This window comes from Phocoena sinus, chromosome 21, assembly GCF_008692025.1.
Source record: "Phocoena sinus isolate mPhoSin1 chromosome 21, mPhoSin1.pri, whole genome shotgun sequence".
In the NCBI taxonomy this organism is placed as follows: Eukaryota; Metazoa; Chordata; class Mammalia; order Artiodactyla; family Phocoenidae; genus Phocoena; species Phocoena sinus.
In genome coordinates, this window is record NC_045783.1 from 14193483 (window position 1) to 14212457 (window position 18975).

Consider the following 18975-nt stretch of genomic DNA (forward strand, 5'->3'; position numbering starts at 1 on the left):
CGTGTCACGAGCAACGGCTCCACTAGAATTAAACCAATTCAAAGTTGTACTTGGACCAGGATTTGCAACGGGTCAAAGTAGCCAAAACACAACATTTAAAAACACATGCCGTACGTTGTTTTTCCATTAAACTAAATTCAGTTTCTTTTTTCAAGCCCAAATGTATCTTCAGAACAAGAGATTAGTGTTTCTGTTCTATCTTTTCTAATACTGAATTGACCTTTGATTAGAGAGCACATTATTATTTTAAGCTGTGTCATTACTAACCTGATTCTTTTTGCTGACCTGTATCTTCTGTTTCAATCAACCAAGTCATAACTTTTGGTTCATTATACCACTGGCACATGTGTGTCTTTCTCCGTAATCCTAATCCCTCTTTTGCTTACGTTTTTCTCTCAGTGAAGTATAGAAAGTCAGAAGTTGTTATGATTCGAAATAGCTCTTTCATTGCTTGGACCAGTCATTTTCTTACTATCCTCTGGCTGTTATTTTTAACTTGTTTTATATCTTTGTATTTTGCAATGGGGTGGAATGGTACACTTTGAAAGCTCTTGACATGAGAGCCAACCTGCCATTTGCTATTTACCAGGAATGTAAAGTGGATGATGCGGCAATCTGGGGGGTCAGTATCCTCACCTGTACATTGGGAACACAATGCCTGCATGACCAACCCCATATTAATAGTAATACCACCCTACCTTAAGATAGATGATCCAGGAAATCAAAGTAGTTATTGAATGTGAAACACCTATGCACTGGGTGAAATAAAAATACAGTCTGTTATCTCTGATAATCCTGAGTATTAAATAAAATTACAGGTGTGGGTATTTTGCAGGTAGAGTTTTAGTTTCTAGGAGAAAGCCTAGTTAAAGAAGGCAGTATCAAACCATCCTGATGCTTCATCCTCTACTCCAGATGGTCTCTTCTTATTTCTACTGCTCTCATCTTTGTCCCCTTCTTCTTCTCAGTTGTTTTTGGTTTAAATATAGCATATTTGCTGAACAAAGCTTACAAATCCCCTCTTCCTTTCCAACCACTCAACACACACACACACCTTCACAACCCAGCCCATTAGACTGTCACACAACAGCTCTAGGTAAAGCTTTTCTGAAGAAAATAGACTCTGCTGAGTACCCCTTTATCCTCAGTATACATTACATTACAAGTATCAGTACTGAACTTTTTAATGCTTACAATGTTCCCTAGGAGTATATCAGTTAAGCGGGCAAAAAATATATATATCTGGAAGTTTATTATTTTTCCACCAATACATTTGACACCACCTTTGGAGAGCGAACAAAAGGCATACTGTCAAGCAGATAGACCTGGACAAAATGTTACTCTTTGTTCCACACAAGCACAGAAGTATATTTAAGCAAAGAAAGACATTCCATGACTCTCCTGGGACTTCCTTCCTCAGCTGAATTATACCAACATGTTCACACCACTTGGTTCAGACTGTGTTGGAATTTAAAATGCAGACTTCTATTTGCCAATGCTTCAATCCCACAGCTATAAAAATTCACATTAGGATTGAACCTGGCTTTAAAACATCATAGAACAAATGGAAGTTTACTGGGAAAATGTGTATACACATGAAATTAGTCGGAGATATGAAAATAAGGGGTGTCCTTGTTTGACAGATTCTATACTTCTACAGGACAGCCTCAAAGTCGCCAGAAGTCACCTGGTTTGGGATTATGTTTCAAATCCAGGCTCACTGACATTCATGAAACTTTTGGCAAAGCATGGGCCAAGTTTCAAGCAAGGCTGGGTAGAATACTTCTTTCATGTGGAACCTATGTGAAACTCAGTGGTTTTGGCGAGGTTTCTCCTTGAGTTTCACATTCAAACAAGCCAAAGTTTCAGCGTAAAATTAAGGGGCAGAGGGAAACAAAGAAACAAAAAAACCCAACAGAACACGAAAAAAATGGCTTGCCTAAGAATTTAATGGCCTCTATCATGTTCCAAACCCATTTCATCCTTTGGATTCTGCAACTGAACTTGTATTGCCTTTTAGCGATACATTTCTCCTCAGCAATGCCAAATCAAGCCTTCCTGGTATTAAGGAGGAGAGTATTCTAGAACCCCCCAAGGCAGGGAAGTGTATGCTCAAAATAACTGGAGGATTTCAAGTTTTGACTGTGCACACATCACAGAAATGGGGTGATTAAAAAGCTCCATATTATGCAGATCTGAAGGGAGAAAGTTAGCAATTAAATATCCACCTTTTGGAAATAAAAAATTAGACTGAATAGCTCTAGGTCCTCCTCCTATCTCAGTCCCAGTTCTAGAGATCATACTGCATCTGCTCCTAACCTGGAGGGACATCTCCCATAGCTGACTCCCTACTCCACCCCTCTGAACAGGAGTTCTGCAGCCACTGGCTTTCTTCCTTGTCAGCAAGGTGCAGAGCACGGAGCACAGTGTATCAGTCCCCACAGTCGGGGACTTATACAGAATCCTGACAGGATCAGGCTCGTTCCACTCTTCACATTCACCAGGACACAGGGACAGCTTGCCAGGGAACATCAAACTCAGTATCTAGCTGAGGACTTAGAAAATATCCTTTGCTTGTGGTGAAGAAGAAAAGAGTGACAAACAAATGTAATATACACATGAATTTTCTCCAAAATAAAGAATTTGACTGAATGGCTAGAAAGTGCTATACCCTGCCTATTTTAGGAAATACGTTTTTTTCATTCCTTATCCCTTATTCAGCAGAAGTTTCACTACCAATACAGACTTCTGGCTACAGAGGATTTTTCTTTTCCTTTTTTTTTTCTAGTTTTCCTTTTTTTAATTTTTTTTTTCTCTTTATTTTTTCTTCTTCTTTTTCTTTCTTTTTTTAAAAAAAAGTTACCCAGAAGATGTGTGTTTAAAATGCATTTTTCTTTTGACATATGGTGTGACACCAATAAACTTCTTTGGAAACAAGAATCTCTAAATTCCAAGGACTTCAGTGTCCATGTTAAAAAGCAACAGTAAGTCCCTGAGGCACATGGTAATTTGGAGGCACTCAAGTGAGGGGTTGATAGAATCTGGTCTGTGCACCGTCATTTGCAGCTTGATTTTAGACATCTGCTTGGAGGGGAACAGAGAGCTATCATAAAGTCTATAATGGTCAGAGAAACTTGCCATAAAATAGTCTTGGCCTCTCAGTTGGGGGTCCCTGTACTAATAAAACCTAACACATATCAGTGAGAGAAAACCAAAACCCAATAGCTTATTCAAAGGAAATAATATAAAAGCGTTAAACCAAAAAAAAAAAAAGACTTTCTACTGAACATAGTAAATACTCATAACAAAAGTAAATGCTGTGTTTGAAGTTAAAGTCCACAGATCAAAGTACTTTGCAGAATGTCAAGACCAAGCATAAGATAGGGGAGGGGAAGGCACAGAAAACTCTCCAAAATATTATATTGTCACATTGGAGAAACCTGCTAGCCGAAGACAGTCAGCTAGTTAAGGAATTCTCAAAACCGAGTCACCAAATTGTGCTAGGAGTATACAAAATAACAAAACAAACAACAAACAAAAACTGTTCTCATTCTACGCTAGTAATAAACAGCACAGTGATGAAAGAAGGTACTCAGGTAGAGCTATCTCCTTGTCCTTAAAATAATTACTAATATATCTCCTTTCCTCAGATAGTTGCATCTTTTTCCTTAAAAAAAAAAAGGCCCTTAGAAAGTTAAAAATAAGTAAGCCGTCTAAACAGGAAAATTAGGATGTCTGCAAGGCTCTGGATGACTCTGGCAACGAGGCTTAATTAGCGTCCTGCTGCAGCTCAATCACAGGCGGGTCTGTACTGCAGGTCAACAGGACAGAGTGCGTTCAGCACAGTTTAAAATTACAGCCACAGAAATGCACAGATGCTACTGCTGTATCCTGGAACACCGTATTTACCTGGAAATCGTTCAGCACCCCCGTTCATTCTCCCGATTAACAAGTTATTTAAAAAACATCAGTCATAAACATATCATAAACCAATAACATCACTCCAGAATTAAAGAAAAATCTTACCTACAGGCAGCCGGGTTCAACAGTTGCTCTGAAGAGAGGTAGGAGTCATTGGCCTTTTACACGTGGAGATTGTTTATTTAGCCCTTTTTAAAAGGTCTTGAACTCCAGAGGTTTAAGATTAAGTCCAACCCAAGTGTCTGAAGGGAAAAAAAAGGCAAGAGAGAAGGCAAATGAGAGACGGAAAGAATCCCAGCTGCTGGGTGGTGCTACTGTTCTGAGAGCGTTTGAGCTATTTTCAGCATTAACAGCAGCCGGGGTTGTCTGCAAGGGATGAAAAAACCTTGCCGAATCACCACAGCCCCCCTCCGGGGAAGCGGGGCGGGACAGAAACCAGGAAGCCCACAACAACTTGCTTCACTGTGCAAATATTCATTGACATTTTGAGGAAAAGTGCCAGCACGATTGAAAACAAAACACAATAAAACATTTCGACTGAAACCTTAAAGAAACATAGTGCTTTGCCATAATCCTCGCGTTTTCAAAATGATCTACCTGGTTTGTTGAAAATAAGATGTTCTATTTATGCCTCATTGAGAGGAAAGACTTTTCTTCTGATAGTTCCTTGCTTGCTCATATGGGTCTTAAAAAATATTTTAGATCTCTCTGGGAGGAATAGCTGTTATCATCCTATCCTTCTTAAGACCGAAGACAAATGGTTTATTTCTAGCCCACACCCAAATTTCCAGTTTCATCAACTATGCTATTTTTGACAGCTACTGGGTTGAGCTGTTGACATTTCTTATCTGTTGGCAGAGATTGGGGTCCATTCAGTGACAAGACGCAGACAGGCACCCCTCCCCCTGCCTCTCCCTCCAAGGGCCAACGAAGAAATATTTCAGATTGGGTCACCAACAATGACTGGCAAACTCTGAGCTTTCATTTTGTTTGTAGAATGATGAATTAAGATCTACAAATTGTATTCATTCATTCATTCAACAAATATTTTTGTGGCAAGTACTGAGTCTACTATCTGCCAAGAACTCTGAGAATACAACAGTGGACAAAATTAACAATGTCTTTGCCTCAAAAGGCTTCCAGCACACAAACGCAGCAAGAATAAGGACAGAATTTGCTACAGACTTCTACAGCTTCTTTTCCACAGGCTATTCAAACCATAGCAACTGGAGATGGAGATCTCTTTCTACTCTGACTGAAGGAAGATATGCGTCATCAGACTGACTCCTGATTTCCATTGCTTCATTATACCTTTTGCAACACCCCTAAGAAGGAAAATTAGTTACTTCCTACCAAGGAAACACGTATTTTTTAGAAAAGCCTTTATTCTACGTAGATGAAATTCCTGAATCCTCTCAATTCCCTTTTCTTCATAACAAAGAGAAGCCTTGCGCAGTCAGAAAGTACTGCGGAGAGGTGTAAGAAGATTCTCTGATTTTAGTCCAGTGTACAAACCACCTTGATATATTTTATAGTTAATATTATGAAGATTGGTTACCAGAGGCTCAGATCAAATTCAACTCTTTCCTTGCAACTGATTAGAGAAACTACTGAGGAAAGAAATAGGTGTGAGAGAATAAGAGGTACGGACTTCCAGTTGCAAAATAAATGAGTCACAGGTATGAAATGTACAGTGTGGGGAATCTCTACAGTCAATAACTATGTCATATCTCGGTATGGTGACAGATGGCAACTAGACTTATTGTAGTGATCATTTTGAAATGTATAGAAATGTGAAATCCTGTTACACTATGCCGTGTAACAGGAACTAACGTCGTGTTGTGGGTCAATTATACTCCAAAAGCAAACAAACAAACTCATAGAAAAAGAGGTCAGATTTGTGGTTACTAGAGACAGGGGCTGGAGGAAAGATAATTGAGTGAAGGCAGTCAAAAGGTACAAACTTGCAGTTAAAAGTAAGTACTAGGGATGTAATGTACAGCTTGATAAATATAATTAACACTGCAGTATTTTATATATGAAAGTTGTTAAGAAAGTAAATCCTAAGAGTTCTCATCATAAGAACAACACTTTTTTCCCTATTTCTTTAATTTTGTATCTATATGAGATGATGGATGTTCACAAAACTTACTGTGGTCGTCATAATGTACATAAGTCAAACGATTATGCTGTACACCTTGACTTATACAGTATTGTATGTCATTTATATCTCAATAAAACTGGAAGAAAAAAGAAAGAAAATACTAAAGACTATGCATGATATGTTTTTTTTTTTTTTTTTTGCTGTACGTGGGCCTCTCACTGCTGTGGCCTCTCCCGATGCGGAGCACAGGCTTCGGATGCGCAGGCTCAGCGGCCATGGCTCACGGGCCCAGCCGCTCCGCGGCATGTGGGATCTTCCCGGACCGGGGCACAAACCCGCGTCCCCTGCATCGGCAGGCGGACTCTCAACCACTGCGCCACCAGGGAAGCCCGTGCATGATATGTTTTTTAAAAAAAGTTACACAACTTCTATTTCAACTACTGCGGTAAAATAGTAAAATCTTTCGGCATGATACGCTCATGTTAAAATTATGTAGATATTTAAATTAAAAATTTATAACACGTTTGAAATATGTAATCAAATTTTTAAAATAAGATTAACCTTATTTAAAAAATATGCAGCAGGGTTTTTAAAAAGATCTCTGTAGAATAATGCATTTTTCTGTTCATTTGAGTGGTCCCATTTTAATATGTCTTAAATAACTGTCAGTTTAAAATCGGATATTTACTTTACTTGGTCAAAATGATAAATGGTAATTCTGGCAAAAAAATGGAAGCCTAGCCTCAGAAAAAAAAATTTTAATTGTTTTTACTTTTTCCTCCTTATAGTAGTTTATAATGAAGAAGAAAAATACATTTTTAAATTGGCCTTCCTTGAGAAACTATGGAAGTTAAGGGAACAGATAAAGATTAACTCTTTGAGTACTAAGTCAACCATAATTTTTAAATTCCAAACTGCCTGCTTTTCACACCAATACTGAGAGAAGCCCATTGCCTCCTGTTTAACTATTATTAATCATTTTATGTCAATCTGCACTTGAATGAACAGGTTATGACCCTGCTAGCTCCCCATTTAGGATGAGTCCTACACTGCCAGGTGACTCACCCAGGTCTCCTTTGTTCCCCAAAGATCCTGACTGTCCAGACAGCCTGTCCATAAGCACCTTTTGACAGATTTGATGTCACAGAAGAGTGCAGATTGAGGCATATTTCTGAAGGTTAGAAGACTAAATGTTGGACTTTTGTAACCACTATGTCTTTTATAAGTTATTAATGCCTTGGCAATTGTACCAGCTGTACTACTGTTAATGATTTTATTTATATTCTTTCTCTCTTTTTTATTTTTACAAATAAGTTGATTTAAAATCATTGGAAAATGCTTATATTAGAGTTGGACTTCTTATATTGGTGTAGCACTAAATCGGGCTTTGGCATAACCCTTCTCCTGTATAAGATGGGGATAATAACAGTACCAGTCCACAGAGTTGTGGGAGGGTTTACATGATGATGCACACAAAATGCTTAACTAACAATGCCTGATGCATAGAAAGCATAAAAGTTAATGCTATTATCACTGTAAGTCTAGAGCTTGGCTATCCAATATGATGGATACATACGGCTGTTGAGCACTTAACATGTGGTTCGTCAGAACTGAGATGTCACATAAGTGCAAAATGTACAGCAGACTTTGAAGACTTAGTATGAAAAAGAGACTTGATCATATGTTGAAATGGTATTTCAGACATATTGGGTTAAATAAGATAATTTGTTAAAATTAATTTTACCTGTTTCTTTTTACTTTTTAAAATGCCAGAACCTTTTAAATGTACAAATGTGGCTTGCATTCTGTTTTTATTGGGCACTGCCATCTAGGCCAATGGTTCTCAAACTGTAGCGAGCATCAGAGTCTCCTGGAAGGCTCATCAAAACACAGAATGCTGGGTCCTACCCCTCGTTTCTGACTGAGTACGTCTGGGAAGGGGCCTGAAATTCTAATCTCTCACAAGTCCCCAGTGATTCTTGACCACACTTGGCGAACCACTGTTCTCGATCCATGCTACTTAAAAGAGGGGTCCATGGGTCAACAACTAATTCTTGGAGGAATTAGAACACTTGGCAAGTTTGCCAGCAGAGATGCAGGCTCCAAAGACTAAGATAAGGACCTAGTTACAAGAACCCTTGCGCAAGGCATGGGTGGGACCGGCCGCCTTGTTCACTGAGGTTCTTAAACTCTCCAAAAGGACAGGATTGGTTTCAGAGGCTCGAGCAAGAATAATCTTTCTGAGATGAAGAGGGGGGAAAATGGATGGAAATGTTGGAAGTCAGTCTAGCTGTACATTTCCTTCTCTCCCTCCATAGCACACAAGAAAAACTGAGATTGTTTTCGGCTAAGTATTTGTCTAATTAAAACAATGTAGCTAAGGCACAGTTGATGTAGAACAAACCATGCTAAAGGGTATTTATGTCTCAGGAAAGGATCTTATTAAATCAGATAACACTCCACTTGTTAGAACCATGAGAAAGATTGGTATTTTAGAGTAGAGAGGCTTCTGGATCCTCTGCCCCACCCTTAAATAAGTGAGCACACTATTTTGAATGATGTCACCAGTTTGCCAAATGACTTCTCACTTTTTCAGGTGGCACCAAAGCCTTGTGGGCTCAAAGGGCTTCCTGAAAATAAAATCCACATTGTAAGAGAGAAAGCGGACCCACTGGTAATATTTAAAACTCCCAGTTCTGTGTGCAGCGACCATTTGTAGCTTTATGTCTCACAGGTTGGTTGGTTGTTTCAGAAAACTTGACACTATGTGCAATGCTCAACAGCAGAGAGTCTGGAGCCAGTGTGTCTGGGTTAGAATCCCGGTCGGTTACTTCACTTCCCTGTGCCTCTGTTTCCTCCTCTTTAAATAGGACCTATCTCAGTGGGCTGTTGTGAGGATTAGAATAGCTGTCATTTGAAAGGAATGTAGAAAAGTCTGGCACGTTGTAAATGCTATTATTGGTTAAATAATTAAAATATAGTAGAATCTAACTGTACAGGTTAGCATATATGGCCAAATGTGGTAATTTGTTTTCAGATACCATGATGATTTCTAGGGACTTTTATATGCATGGGTTCTTGAGTACATGTATTCTGAGGGCTTCTTTGAGAGCTGTTTAAATTTTTTTCCCAAGAGAACTCCGAATTCTCATTTGATTCCTCATCACTTCCTATTAATTGAGAGGATCTCAGTAGGAAGGAAGTGAATGTAGTTTTCCCATGAATATTGTTTTCCAGGTTACATTTTTTTCCCCTCTGAAGTCCTTTGAAAAGTGAGTTGCAGTATAAATGTTGGAAGGTTTTCGTGGCCATGTCGGTTGGGTAGCATTGTCTAATATTCCAGGAGAACAATGCGTCATTCTCTTAGTCAAATATTTTAGTGCTTAGGGAGAGGCAGCACGACCGTCTGAAACAGAGGCATGAGTTTCAAAGATGTACCGAAAGGGCAGTCAGATTCTCATACTATAGAGACGATAGACATCAGATAACGCTGATCAAAGGAAGGGATAGACCCCCAAAGTCTGGCATGTTGAATGCAAAATGAAGGCTAGATTAAGTGTACTAACATCGTTTACACTTGTCTGCTTAGACCACATGAAACAGAGTGAAGCATGCGCAACAAAACTGGTGATGCCTGGAAGCATCATGCCCTTAGTAAGTGTCAGCAGGGCCATCTCCAGGAACCCCAGTGTTACACGTGTGGAACAGTCAATAACTGCACTGAGTGGGGAAACCCAAGCCCAAGAGGTGAGTGGTTTCAGACCAGTCACGCAAGCCCTCCGCACTCGTGCCCTGAAAGGGAGGGAGAAGAATTGAGCTATAAACCCCTTCCTAACTCTAACATCTCAACTTTTGCTTGGGCTTAACAGAGATCCCATTTGGCCTTTCCCCCTCGCCTCCATAATCTACATCTAAAGTTGTCAAATCGTATGTCCACTTATTTCTGCTTCCTGGTTACCGATGTGAAGCGAATGTGTTTTGGGAGGTGATTTGCCATCTCATGTGCCATTATGCAATCTGGGACTGAATTTTACCAAATAAGGTGAGAGTCTGAAGGAACGATTAAATAACCAGTATCAAATGCAAGAGATTCTGTAGAAATAACTTCTTAAAAGCTTTATTCCAACTCACTTTTCTGGTTAAAACCTTATTGTTTTTTATCTTACTGTCTGAAGTCTATGTGTACTTAGCAAGTGCCTCTGCCGTTTTATATAACCATGACTAAGCTTTTCTTGATATTTATATGCCATTGAAATTGAGCATGTGCAGTAGTTGCCACATATGGTAGAAAAATCGTTAAGATAAACCTTCGTAAAGGGGCCTATTTAAGGCTCTGCACGACCTGCTATCTTCTCACATCTCCACCCACATCTCCTACCCTCCTTCTAGCGCCATTTCTTCCAGGTTCTCTGGTCTTCTCTCAGTTCCTGGGATGGGCCGTGGTCAGGGCCTGTGCGTGCCTTATTCCCTCTTGCCGGCCGCCTGCCCTGCTCAGCAGTGGATTCATGTACCCTTCAGCCCTCAGCTGAAGTGCCTTTTCCTCAGGAAGGGTTTCCCTGCTCCAGCCAAGGTCAAGCTTTTCTGTTTTTTTTTTTTTTTTTTTGGAGTATTATTGCTTTACAATGTTGTGTTAGTTTCTGCTGTACAAGAAGTGAATCAGCTGTATGTGTACATATATCCCCCTCCCTCTTGGACCTCCCACACCTCCCCCCATCCCACCCATCTAGGTCGTCACAGAACACCAAGCTGAGCTTCCTGTGCTTTTATAGCATATTCCCACTAGCTGTCTATTTTACTCACGGTAGTGTATATATGTCAATCCTAATCTCCCAATTCATCCCACCCTCCTCTTCCCCAAGCCCCCGTGTCCACATGTCTGTTCACTACGCCTGCGTCTCGATTCCTGCCCTGAAAATAGGTTCATCTGTACCATTTTTCTAGATTCCACATATATGCGTTAATAGAGGACCTAAAAAGATGGAGAAATACACCATGTTCTCGGATTAGAATAGTCAATATTGTGAAAATGACTATACTACCCAAAGCAATCTACAGATTCAATGCAATCCCTATCAAATTGCCAATGGCATTCTTCACAGATTTAGAACAACAACAAAAAATTTTTACCATTTGTATGGAAACACAAAAGACCCCAAATAGCCAAAGCAATCTTGAGAAAGAAAAACAGAGCTGGAGGAATCAGGCTCTCCAACTTCAAATTATGCTGTTTTTAACTCTTGAAGAATCACATTCCTCACATTCCCTCCAATGTCAAACGTTGCATTTGTTTGAGTGATTGACTCATGTATTTCTCCTCTTATTTCCCCTTCTCATAGTACCCCTGACGTGTGTGTTGTCTTTGTGCCTTGCACAGAGGAAGGGCTCAGTGTGCATTTGATTAAATAAGTCCTGCTCAAGGCATTAAGCAACACACGATGGCATTTTTGCTGTATATTAACGAGAATTTGTAAAATAAAAGTATCTTGTAAAAGGCAAAAACGCTGTATTCTAATTAAGCAGCTGTTTCCAACCAAGAAGATTCTCTGAACTGTATTGCTTTGTAGTTACGTATTTAATTTAAAAGCTTTTTGAAGTATCAGATAGCACTTGTTTTCCCCCTCAGGATATAATATATTCTATTATCTTAATAATGTGCATTTATCTTCTAAAATAGGCTTGAAATAAATCAAGTTACCTGCATTCTCGCATCATCTCTCCAGACCTTTTTCAGCACCATGTAATACACCATTAGGGTGTATTAATCACTCACTTGGGGGTCCCTGATCAAAATTTCTTTTGATTAGGGTTGTTGGAGAGAATGATATATTTGTCTGTATATTGCTAGACAGTTATAACCACCTGGCTCCCTACAAGCCATACCTGATGTTGTTTATAGGTACCTGATAAGCAGAAGACAGACAGGCAGACAGACGTGAAGTATCACACCAACAACACTGCCTGCTCAGGCCATTGTCATTCCTGTGACTTGAAACCCTTTCTCATGTCCATACAGTGCATTAGTTATAAACACACAAGGAATGACTAGCCATTGAGAAACTGGGAGATTTGTGATCTTGTTCTCTGGCAAAGGAGAGGAAAGGAGAGCTTTGTGTGGCCTGGGCTACAGAGCAGAATCAGAAACTGGGGGCTGATCTTTGTCCTGTTGCCTGGCAAGAGGCTGTGTAACGCTTTCTTCTACCATGAGCACAGGGACGCTGGTTATGGCCTAAGCATGTTTGAAGAGGTACTGTTTTGTATATTCTTTTCATACATTTGTAAAACACTTTGAAGTGATCAAAGCACAGCATGAAAAGTATCTTTTCTGAGGCATTTAAAAAACAAGCTAATTAACCCAACAATCCTTGGTACATTTCCATCCTTACTGTGGCCACAAAAGTTAATTTTGCAAGGACAGTCATACATAAGTAATACACAAAATGTTAGAAAAGTTTTCTTGAAACTCACAGAGATGAAATATGAGTAAAGAATAAAAAGGAAGAGCTGACCAGCATTCAAGGGTTAGAAGGAACGACAGATTCGTTATATCAAGTGCATAAGAAAAACATCTTCCTAAAATGAATGCAGGTTAGAAATGGCAACCTTCAGGTACTGAACATGTTAATATTTTCTGTGCTATCTGTCCTCTAATCCAGACCTTCCTACCTCTTTGTGTGACCTGTTGGTGTGTCCTAAGTGGGTTACAGATGTTGCTGCAATATTATCCCTTCAGTTGTCCCCTGACCAGGCCATACCTGGGGTGGCTGGAGCTTCTGGACCAGTTGCCTCTGGCTATTAGCAACCTCATCTGTTTACCTCAGTGCCAGACATAGAAAAGTTTGGGTGGGAACGGTCTAACCAGCAAGGTCAACCTCCTAAAAATAGCAACAATAGTCTTATTAACAAAAAGGAAACACAAGAAATAAGATGGTATGGGAGAGGCATGTTAGAAATGTCAAGAAATGAGTAATGATATCTCAATTTTACAAAAAAGGGAGAAAATCACTGTTCAGACTCCAGGCTGAGCCAGGACTGGCCTGGTCTCCAGAGGAAGGTGCTAGAGGGCCTCTCCTGCCTGCAGCAGTGGGTAGTTTGTGTTCAGGCAGAGGGGTGGGGAATGGACATCTGAGTCAAAGTAAATGCTCACATTTTTACCTTCTAGCGAGTTTCCTCTTTTTCTCAGCAAGGGTTTCTCTCAGGGTCATTTTCGAATGAAGTTTCCCTCTGATACATTTTATTTTACTATTTCCAGACTCATTATTTCCAGAAATAAATAGTGTCACACAGTCCAGGCAGACACAGTTTTCTACCTGTGGAGGATCCATTTTTGCTTTCAACTTTGCTACAGACTCCTGGTACCACGTCTATTTAAAAATGTACCTTCTCAGATTCCCTTGCAGTTTGTTCAGGCTGGTAAGCTGAAGGCAAGACATTTCACACGCGCGATAATAACACAGAACCTCCTGAGGAGAAGGCTGCTCTGCCCTTTGCCCTTTAACCTGGCATTGCTCCTCTAGGCTGATGGAAACGCAGATGCTCTTCTGGGAGGCACCTGCTTAGGCAGAGTTGAACCCACCCTGGGCTTCTCGTTGTTTCAGGAAAACCAACCCCTCACTTGGTTAAAGGTAATCTGTCGCTTGAAGCTACAAACATACGCGACACAACCATCTAAGGACAACTTTCTCACATCAGGCTGGCTGAAAGATAGCAGAAGACAATTAGGCCGGCTATTAAGATGTCATGTACACGGGACTTCCCTGGTGGTCCAGTGGCTAAAACTCCACACTCCCAATGCAGGGGCCGGGGTTCAATCCCTGGTCAGGGAAATAGATCCCGCATGCCGCAACTAAAAGATCCCACACGTGGCAACTAAGACCTAGCGCAGCCAAATAAATAAAAAAAATCTTTTTAAAAAAGATATCATGTACAAAATAGTTTCGGAAGCTCTGAAAGTACTTATGGATATCAACGATCAGCCCTCACAAGAGTTGCTGCGTTCAGTTTCAGGCCCCTTATCATTTCCTAATGGATTGAAAATTGCAGTGAAAAACAGAGCTGATATGTTTGAAGCCCTTGGAGCTGCAGCATTTGAATCTTTTTGGCTTTAAATAAATATAGTCAGGTAGTTGGCTCTTTTTTCTAAAACTAACATTTAATGATCAGTGATATCAAGAGAAATAAGAATATCATAATAATATACAGGAAATACAAAACAGGAACCCATTGTTTATCCTGTTCTCAGTGGACATTGCCAGAGCATTGTTTGGAAAACTTTAAACAGGGTCACTTCAATGTAGTTTACCGAGCTTTCAAAATCTAAATTGAATGATGGAGTTTGTCCTTGTTACAGAAAAAGTGATTTTGAGAAAATATTCAAGGCTAGGGATGTCTTGAGTATTAAATGACCTTAAAGATTTCTACTTATGATTTCATAAAATGGTAAATGCTCTCCGTCGTAATTGAGGCAAAAGCATGTTGGATTAGGAAGCCAATAATTTTCCAGTTTTTAAATAAAACTGAAGATACACACACAATGTGGACATTATTTTAAGCGTTCTTGTCTCATGGCTTCTGGTTACGTACCATAAATTGAGGAAATGAATATAAATTGCAATACCTTCCATTTTATAGCAAGCAGTCACGTATAAATATTTTCTCTTTCTATCCATATCTGTGAAGAACACGATGGCTGAGAGGAAGGTTCTGGAGGCAGTCTGTCACCATCGAATCTGACTTCACTGCTTCCCATAGCATGGTTACTCGAATCTCCTTGAGCTCCAGTTCTCGCGTTAAGAAAATAAGAGCTATTGCTGTACTTGACTCATCTGATTGGTATGAAGATTGAAGGAGTTAATAAACGCACAGCTCTTAAGACAATGCCTCGTACACAACAGGCATAAGTATTGGTTGTTCCTGTTGTTATCATCATTTTCTCGATGATGCGTGACAGGTAGTTGAAAGCACAGGCTTTGAGGATAAATAGTCCTTAGTTAATTTTCTGGTTGTGCCCCTTATTCACTGTTTGGTTTGGGCATGATCTCTGAGTCTCACTTCCCTCAGCTGAAAAGTGGGGATATCATTAGTTACCATAGAGCATTATTAAGGGGATTGAAGAAGATACTGCATGGAAAATCACACCTGGCACACAGTAACCATCAGTTATTTTTCAAAATCAGGTAGAAAAAAATTATTTGCAAAAGTATTAATTGATCTTTGCAAACACGTGTACTTTCACTTTGCTGATGGGGAAAATGAAATGGACAGGACACACTGAGATACTGAATTTAATTTCCTTAAATTTATTTCAGATAGCTCACGTTCAGACGTTTATGGGGTTTAAAAAAATTTTAATTTTAAATAAGCATTCATGGAATTGTCAAACAGCTGGATTAAGAAAACTCCCATCTTTGCTAATGACTTTGCTAATGACTTTCTCTATGGTTGAGATTTTCCTCTTTAAAGCAACAGCATTTTATCATCATCTTATTCGGTGAGTAGAAGGCGGAAGAGGAAAAGATATTAGCATTAAAAGGAATAACCCAGAAGAAGCAAAAAAGAATTGACTTTGTAAGCCCCTGTAAGCGTCTATCATTCCCTTAGCAGGTGGGAGGAACAGAGTTATAATTCTATCCATCTTTGCTAAAAACAAACATATACTAACTTATATCATTGACTACAATTCCGATGAGTGATAATTGAAGTATAAGTACCTCTATTATAGCAATAATTACATAGCAAGAAAAAAGAATCAAGGTTTGGAATCAGGCTTAGTTCGCCTAGTGACAAGCCCTGTCACTTTTAGCAAGTTACTCAATCTGTCTGAGCCTTGATTTTCTTATCTGTAAACTGCAGACAATATCCCCTACCTTTTGGGGAGCCTTTTGAGAGGATGAAATGAGACTGTGTGAAGACCAGTTAGTTAAGCACCTGTTGTGGAAGGATGTTTGATGTATTGTTGTTGCTGCTTGCTGTCATTTTCCTACTAGACTGTAGGCTCCTTGAGAACAGGCTTCCCTTTAAAAACACAAGTATCGTCTGTTCCCAGCACAGTGTCCGGTCCCTAGAATGTACTGAGTGACTATCTAATGAAACCAGGCAGGGATACCCTGCATGAGAAACTGAAACAACCACAATAATACATAGAAGGCTTGACTTGTTTAAGTGAAAGAGCTGAGAGAGACAGGCATTGACCAATCGAACTTCTGTTCTGGGGAAGAGATTTAAATAAAAAGTAAATAAAAGACAACCTTTTCCTCACACATATGGAAGGGAAAGATAAGCTCTAAGGAACAGAGAAGTGTTGTCACAGTGATCATTACCTGAGGGGATTGTAAATAGCATCTTTAAATAAGGCTATTTCTATATATCACCTATATTTTCTTCCTTCGTAGAAAGATGGTAATGACCTTAGTCCATGATTTCTGTGAGTTGCTGTCTGATTTCTTCTTTGAGTCATAGGAGTTTTTATGTATAACTCAGATCTTCTGATTTCTCTTTGATTCCCCCTGCCCCCTCCCACATTTTCTCTTCCCTACACTGAGTGTCTCCACCGTGGGGACTCAGAAGCTTGATGCCTACATCCAGTCACACTGATCCTGGAGAGGTGGGCTCTATGTATTGGCCTTATCCTAGGTCTCTGCTACAACACACACATCCTCGGAAACGGTATAGTCAGCAGATTTGGGGCACCAGTTTTGGCTTCCCATATTTCTTATCTTTCATTTAACCTTGAATCATAACTGGAAAGAACACTATAAAACCTACCTAATCATCCCCTTTATATTTTGAAAATTGGGATTCAGAGGATCACTTTATAGAAAATCACTAGGATCAGGGTCTGAGACACTCTATCCCAGTGGGGCTGAAAGGGCATAAAACAGCAGCAGCAGCAGATTCTAGATCTAAGTTGGGATGAGAATTCCCACTGGGTCCTGTCAGTCTGTACCATGAGCGCCAGGCCTACTCCATCACCGACTGCTACTTTCTTTTGCCTGGGAGCAGCTTTGATAGAAACTTGTGTTCAACCCCTGATGAACTAAATTAGAGGTGAATGCTACCCACAATAGTAGACTCATTAAAGTATCAGGTGATGGCTTCAACTGCAACCAAAAGAGGTTTTTAGAGATAAAAAGAAATAGACATCGACAGTAGAGAAGATGAGGTTTGCAATAATTCTAGTAAGAAGGGATTCAGTGGTGGAAAGAAATTAATAGACTATATCCTAAAGAGAAAAGAAGTAAAATTTGGAGCTTCCAAGTTCAGTATTAGGTATATTTTAATTGAGGTGTAGTCAGACACGCAAGTAGAATAAAGTGATCTTGGAATCAACAAATTATCAAAGGAGAATAATACCATTTAAGATAATTAGAAAAATGACTCAAAAGTGAGATAATTCTCAGTAAGAAATTATTTTTATTAATGCAGGGCTTGCTTAGTAAAACTCTTCTAAAAAATGGGACTCTGAGTTCATTTTATAGCATTACATTAGGGTACACTTATTTGCCCAGTTTTGCAATTATACTCTGTAATGAATCCTACCTGCAAAGACAGATAAAGAGGGCTAAATTCAGGTTGCCTTTAGATTTGCATATATAACGTTGGGTAAGAGAAGAAGGAATTGGAAAGGCCTTAACAAACAGTGCCCATCACCTGTGGCCAAACCAAACCTGAGCTATAAATTGCAGTGGCTCTACCATTCTGTAACGTGAACTCTGTTTTCTTGTTCCTGATTAAGATCTATCCACCTGGCCTCTTTTCAAAAGACTTGCGCGTGACACGTATACACTGATGTGTATAAAATGGATGACTAATAAGAACCTGCTGTATAAAAAAATAAATAAAATTCAAAAAATAAAAATAAAAGACTTGCGCACATTTGAACACACCTTTGAGACTCCAGACTGGACTTCTGCACCACGTTCTGTTTGGGTAACCACAAAGGTGCTGGAAATTTCAAGTAGTAACAAATGCCACAGCCTACAAACTGAAGAACACTTGCTGGTGAATACCTGATTCCTGAGTGTCAGAGCACCCCCTGGCTGTGGGCTCCAATTATTCTTTGGGGTTAGGGTTGACATACGGATTTAGACCAGGTTAAGTCATCTTTGTTGTGATGATTTTATTCTTCCAGTTAACGTAATAGTGCTCTTTTTTTCCCCCGTGAATCCTCAAAATTCAGTTTAAGGTCTTTTTAAAAAAATTTTTTTATTAGAGTGTAGTTGATGTAAATGTTGTGTTAGTTTCAGGCATATAGCAAAGTGAATCAGTTATACATATACATATATCCACTCTTTTTTTTAGATTCTTTTCCCATATAGGCCATTACAGAGTATTGAGTAGAGTCCCCTGTGCTCTACAGCAGGTTCTTATTAGTTATCTATTTTATGCATAGTAGTGTGTATATGTCAGTCCCAATCTCCCAATTTACCCCTCCCCCCCTTATCCTCTGGTAACCATAAGTTTGTTTTCTACATCTGTGACATGCACCCCAATGTTCATTGCAGCACTATTTACAATAGTTAAGGTTCATTTTTAAAGCTCACTTTTGTGCTGCCCTGAGATGATTATTAGGTACTTTCACTGTTTGTAGGAAATGGTACTGCCCACCTTCTACTAACCACCTCCATGGAGAACTCATTCTCATTCATAGTAGCTCATCTTGTCTGGATTTTAATTGAATACAGAGTTATCAGAGCCTTCATGTTTCATACAGAAATTATTCAAAATACAGTCATAATAATTTGACTGTTTGTCAAAATATAATTTATCAAGTCAGTGATAAATTACATTTATAATTATAATTTATATATTATATAGTTATATAAATAGATCTATTTATAGAAGGATAAATTTGTGTGGTGTCTTCAGAATATATTAGTTTCTTACAACAGAATTATTCAAGACAGACATAACATTGAAATCGTCTTGATTTTTAATGCAATATTTCATAAATC

The 18975-nt window shown here is 39.2% G+C and overlaps 1 protein-coding gene across 8 annotated transcripts in view; it reads right to left on the reverse strand.

Moving 5' to 3' along the window:
- Window positions 1-18975, reverse strand: part of SORBS2 (sorbin and SH3 domain containing 2) — a 319740-nt gene that overhangs the window by 168584 nt on the left and 132181 nt on the right. For 7 of the 8 annotated variants that reach the window (XM_032618487.1, XM_032618493.1, XM_032618491.1 and 4 more), the window contains exon 2: window positions 4027-4163. The gene's annotated coding sequence lies outside the window, so the exon portion shown is untranslated. Of the gene's footprint in view, window positions 1-4026; window positions 4249-18975 lie in introns of those variants that run through there. The other variant, XM_032618494.1, reaches the window with a different exon arrangement.